The sequence below is a fragment of the Bombus fervidus genome, unplaced genomic scaffold, assembly GCF_041682495.2.
Source record: "Bombus fervidus isolate BK054 unplaced genomic scaffold, iyBomFerv1 scaffold0173, whole genome shotgun sequence".
Lineage (NCBI taxonomy): Eukaryota > Metazoa > Arthropoda > Insecta > Hymenoptera > Apidae > Bombus > Bombus fervidus.
In genome coordinates, this window is record NW_027212734.1 from 12,868 (window position 1) to 18,820 (window position 5,953).

The 5,953-nt window shown below is 41.7% G+C and overlaps 1 non-coding gene across 1 annotated transcript; it reads right to left on the reverse strand.

Moving 5' to 3' along the window:
* Positions 1–671: 671 nt before the first annotated feature.
* Positions 672–2,594, reverse strand: LOC139997762 (small subunit ribosomal RNA). The gene has a single exon (XR_011803097.1). It is a non-coding gene; the product is annotated as a small subunit ribosomal RNA (ribosomal RNA).
* Between the last annotated feature and the right edge of the window lie 3,359 nt (positions 2,595–5,953).

Genomic DNA, 5,953 nt, shown 5'->3' on the forward strand with positions numbered 1-5,953 from the left:
AATACGAAATACGAGATCGTGACGGCGGGTCTTTCTGTGTACGACCTCACGCAGGCGCCTCGATCGCATTTCTCATTACACGTGGTTTCCACTGTAACTTTTAGTTTTTTCGATATGTGTTCAGCTCAAGTTCCCTCACATATCGTTATTATTATTATTATTATTATTATTAATAGTAGCGGTTTCGTGTTATAGGATTCGGAGACGGCGGGTCTTTCTGTGTACGACCTCACGCAAGCGCCTCGAGAATCTTTTTAAGTTTTCCGTGTGTTATATTATTCGGAGACGGCGGGTCTTTCTGTTTACGACCTCACGCAGGCGCCTCGAGAATATTTTTAAGTTTTTCGTTTGTTATAATATTATTCGGAGACGGCGGGTCTTTCTGTGTACGACCTCACGCAGGCGCCTCGAATTATTCGTGTAAAAGTATATCTCTTCATCCCGATGATCGAGAGAGAGTGCCACACTCTTCGTATAGTTTCGTAACTGGAGCGTCTCCCACCTCCTTATTGTAAAAAATTTGGCTTTTGTCAAAGTATATAGCTTGTTAATACGTCGTATATACTTTGTGTCGATATAGGAGGAGTACGGCTCCTTACCGACGATATTATATATATTTTATTATACAGTGTTCAAGTCAAATATATTCTTTGTGTTTTTGTATTTTTCGTTAATGATCCTTCCGCAGGTTCACCTACGGAAACCTTGTTACGACTTTTACTTCCTCTAAATGATCAAGTTTGGTCATCTTCCCGGTAACATCGGCAATGCTTATCACATTGGCCGCGCACCAGTCCGAAGACCTCACTAAATCATTCAATCGGTAGTAGCGACGGGCGGTGTGTACAAAGGGCAGGGACGTAATCAACGCGAGCTTATGACTCGCGCTTACTGGGAATTCCTCGTTCATGGGGAATAATTGCAAGCCCCAATCCCTAGCACGAAGGAGGTTCAGCGGGTTACCCGGGCCTTTCGGCCAGGGAAAACACGCTGATTCCTTCAGTGTAGCGCGCGTGCGGCCCAGAACATCTAAGGGCATCACAGACCTGTTATTGCTCAATCTCGTGCGGCTAGAAGCCGCCTGTTCCTCTAAGAAGATTTGTTTGTACGTTGGTAGTAAAAACCCGCCGACCGAAGCCGGGGGCCTTCGAGATACCATAATTTACGTCTATTTAGCAGGCTAGAGTCTCGTTCGTTATCGGAATTAACCAGACAAATCGCTCCACCAACTAAGAACGGCCATGCACCACCACCCACCGAATCAAGAAAGAGCTATCAATCTGTCAATCCTTCCGGTGTCCGGGCCTGGTGAGGTTTCCCGTGTTGAGTCAAATTAAGCCGCAGGCTCCACTCCTGGTGGTGCCCTTCCGTCAATTCCTTTAAGTTTCAGCTTTGCAACCATACTTCCCCGGAACCCAAAAGCTTTGGTTTCCCGGAAGCTGCCCGCCGAGTCATCGGAGGAACTTCGGCGGATCGCTGGCTGGCATCGTTTATGGTTAGAACTAGGGCGGTATCTGATCGCCTTCGAACCTCTAACTTTCGTTCTTGATTAATGAAAACATTTTTGGCAAATGCTTTCGCTTCTGTCCGTCTTGCGACGATCCAAGAATTTCACCTCTAACGTCGCAATACGAATGCCCCCATCTGTCCCTATTAATCATTACCTCGGGGCTCCGAAAACCAACAAAATAGAACCGAGGTCCTATTCCATTATTCCATGCACACAGTATTCAGGCGAAGGTAGCCTGCTTTAAGCACTCTAATTTGTTCAAAGTAAACGTATCGGCCCACCTCGACACTCAGTGAAGAGCACCGCGATGGGATATTAGTTGGACCGCCCCGCGAGGAGCTAAGCCCACCGATAGGACGTACCACATAATGCCAGTTAAACACCGCGAGCGGTGAACCGACACTGTGACACACAGATTCAACTACGAGCTTTTTAACCGCAACAACTTTAATATACGCTATTGGAGCTGGAATTACCGCGGCTGCTGGCACCAGACTTGCCCTCCAATTGGTCCTCGTTAAAGGATTTAAAGTGTACTCATTCCGATTACGGGGCCTCGGATGAGTCCCGTATCGTTATTTTTCGTCACTACCTCCCCGTGCCGGGAGTGGGTAATTTGCGCGCCTGCTGCCTTCCTTGGATGTGGTAGCTGTTTCTCAGGCTCCCTCTCCGGAATCGAACCCTGATTCCCCGTTACCCGTTACAACCATGGTAGGCGCAGAACCTACCATCGACAGTTGATAAGGCAGACATTTGAAAGATGCGTCGCCGGTGCTAGATGACCATGCGATCAGCACAAAGTTATTCAGAGTCACCAAAACAAACGATGGACGAACGGACGAGCCATCCGCCACCGATTGGTTTTGATCTAATAAAAGCATTCGTACCATCTCTGGTACGAATCTGTTTGCATGTATTAGCTCTAGAATTACCACAGTTATCCAAGTAAGTTTAAGTATGATCTAAGAAACCATAACTGATTTAATGAGCCATTCGCGGTTTCACCTTAATGCGGCATGTACTGAGACATGCATGGCTTAATCTTTGAGACAAGCATATGACTACTGGCAGGATCAACCAGGGAACTTTGTATTTATATATATATTATATATTAGAGTCAAAAGACTCTCTTTTTAAAATAGCCTCAGAGTGTCGTAGGTGGGTCCGTAACACCGTACGACGAGACTTTTCGTTCTTAGTGAACGTTCGACGACACCCTTTTAATTCCCGTTGTAACGTCGAACGCCACTACTCTCTCTCATTTCGCCACTCTCTCTTTACTTTCTTTCGTTCGTTTGATTGTTTGTGTGGAATATTTTAAGATCATTCTGTTCATAGGATCATTCTGTAAGAATGGTTTGTTGGTTGAACGAATATGCCTTAGCGGTAAAAAGCACGTAAACTGCATGCTGAACGTACCGTCCTCGTAAGAAACATATTCGTTCGTTCTTTTGATATTCTCCAATCAGAAAGAACGCACTTCCTAAAAGGTAGTACGCTCCCCATTAGCCTTTCGTATGTTTAAAACGTACTGCGTACGCTATAACATAAGTTTTGGAACGGTCTCTGCCGAACCAGCATGAATTGATACTCAGTTAGTAACAAGCACACTGCCCTAACTTTTTTTAAAGTTAGTGCGAGCATACAGGATCCAGCTTCCCGACTAAGGGGAACCTTGCCACGTTATTTGGTCATTACGTCCAGGACAGCGACCCGCGGCGCAGCAGTGTAGAGAAAGAGTCGATACGAGAACGAAGGAACAGTCGAGAAATAGTAAAAAAGTTCACTAAGACTCGAGGAGCGGTGACTGAATTCTCAACCGAGGCCGTAGAATAGCCACGCGCTCGACGCTGTTCCGTCCGGACCGTCCGACTCGACGTGTCTCTTATAGATACCAAAGCGCCGGCCGGACGGTCGGCGCCGGCCGGGCCAGCGGCCGGGCGCTTACCATGTAAAACCTCCGTTAGAGCGTACCGTCGGACTTAGTCTCTGAAACGCTCGACCACTTTTTTCGAATAAACTACCCTTAGAAAACATCCTATCGTCGAGATATTTTAACGCACCGCTTATTTTAATATTTCAAACGAGTTTTTATCGAAAAATTTAATTTTTTTTTTTTTTTCAAAATCGCATCAGTAAACCACCTCTTTTAACGAATACGGACAAAAACCACGTTCTTAATCGATTAGAACACGTTAAAACAACGAGAAATATGCAAAAAAATATATACCTTGCAACGTTAATTAACGAAAAAATTAAACAAATATCGCAGTCGTGTCAGTTCGACGGACACTAATTTTTTAAAAAATTCGAAAAAAACGTTTAATCCAGTTGTATTTAATAGAGATATAACCGTTTCTGCAAAAATATTTATACCTTATAACGCTTTTTAACGAAATAACTCGAAATAAGCTTTTCGGACTTTTCCGCCGGCCGAAATTTTTCTAAGTCCCAACGTACCGTCGGACTTAGTCTCTGAAACGCTCGACCACTTTGTTCCAATAAAGTACCCTTATAAAACGTCCTATCGTCGAGATATTTTAACGCACCGCTTATTTTAATATTTTAAACGAGTTTTTATCGAAAAATTTAATTTTTTTTTTTTTTTTCAAAATCGCATCAGTAAACCACCTCTTTTAACGAATACGGACAAAAACCACGTTCTTAATCGATTAGAACACGTTGAAACAACGAGAAATATGCAAAAAAATATATACCTTGCAACGTTAATTAACGAAATAATTAAACAAATATCGCAGTCGTGTCAGTTCGTCGAACACAAATTTTTTAAAAAATTCGAAAAAACGTTTAATCCAGTTGTATTTAATAGAGATATAACCGTTTCCGCAAAAATATTTATACCTTATAACGCTTTTTAACGAAATAACTCGAAATAAGTATTTCGGACTTTTCCGCCGGCCGAAATTTTTCTAAGTCCCAACGTACCGGTCCAGAATGAGACAAAGTTCCAAAGGCCCGGTCGTATCCGTCCGTTTTTTTTTAACCTTCCACGGACGAAATAAACGTTTAATCCCGACGTAAAATACAATAATATAGCGATTTATATAAAAATATTCATACCTCATAACGCTTTTTAACGAAATAACTCGAAAAAACTTTTCGGTCCGAAATTTTCTAAGTCCCTACGTACCGCTCGAGAATGCGACTAAGTTCCAACGTCCCGGGCGCGATCATACTTTTTTTATATAACTTTTCAGCGACGAAATAAATGCTTAATCCCGATGTAAAACGTCATTTTTAAAGCGATTTATGCAAGAATATTCGCACCTTATAACGCTGTTTAAGCGAAATAATTCAAAAAAACCTTTCGATAAAAAATTTTTTTTAACGTTTTCGGACCAAATAAACGTTTAATCCCGACGTAAAATATAATAATACAACGATTTATATAAAAATATTAATACCTCATAACGCTTTTTTAACGAAATAACTCGAAAAAACTTTTCGGTCGAAAAATTTTTCTAAGTCCCTACGTACCGGTGGAGAGTATGACCAAGTCCGACGGGCCGAGTCGCGTCGGTCCACTATTTTTTTTTAAACGTTTTCGGGACCAAATAAACGTTTAATCCCGACGTAAAATATAATAATATAGCGATTTATATAAAAATATTCGTACCCTTATAACGCTTTTTAACGAAATAACTCGAAAAAACTTTTCGGTCGAAAATTTTTCTAAGTCCCTACGTACCGGTGGAGAGTATGACCAAGTCCGACGGGCCGAGTCGCGTCGGTCCACTATTTTTCTTTAACGTTTTCGGGACCAAATAAACGTTTAATCCCGGGACGTAAAATATAATAATATAGCGATTTATATAAAAATATTCGTACCTTATAACGCTTTTTAACGAAATAACTCGAAAAACTTTTCGGTCGGAAATTTTTCTAAGTCCCTACGTACCGGTGGAGAGTATGACCAAGTCCCGACGGGCCGAGTCGCGTCGGTCCACTATTTTTTTTAACGTTTTCGGGACCAAATAAACGTTAAATCCCGACGTAAAATATAATAATATAGCGAATTTATATAAAAATATTCATACCTTATAACACTTTTAAGCGAAATAACTCGAAAAAACTTTTCGGTCGAAAATTTTTCTGTCCCTACGTACCGGTGGAGAGTATGACCAAGTCCGACGGGCCGAGTCGCGTCGGTCCACTATTTTTTTTTAACGTTTTCGGGACCAAATAAACGTTTAATCCCGACGTAAAATATAATAATATAGCGATTTATATAAAAATATTCATACCTTATAACACTTTTAAGCGAAATAACTCGAAAAAACTTTTCGGTCGAAAATTTTTCTAAGTCCCTACGTACCGGTGGAGAGTATGACCAAGTCCGACGGGCCGAGTCGCGTCGGTCCACTATTTTTCTTTAACGTTTTCGGGACCAAATAAACGTTTAATCCCGACGTAAAATATTAA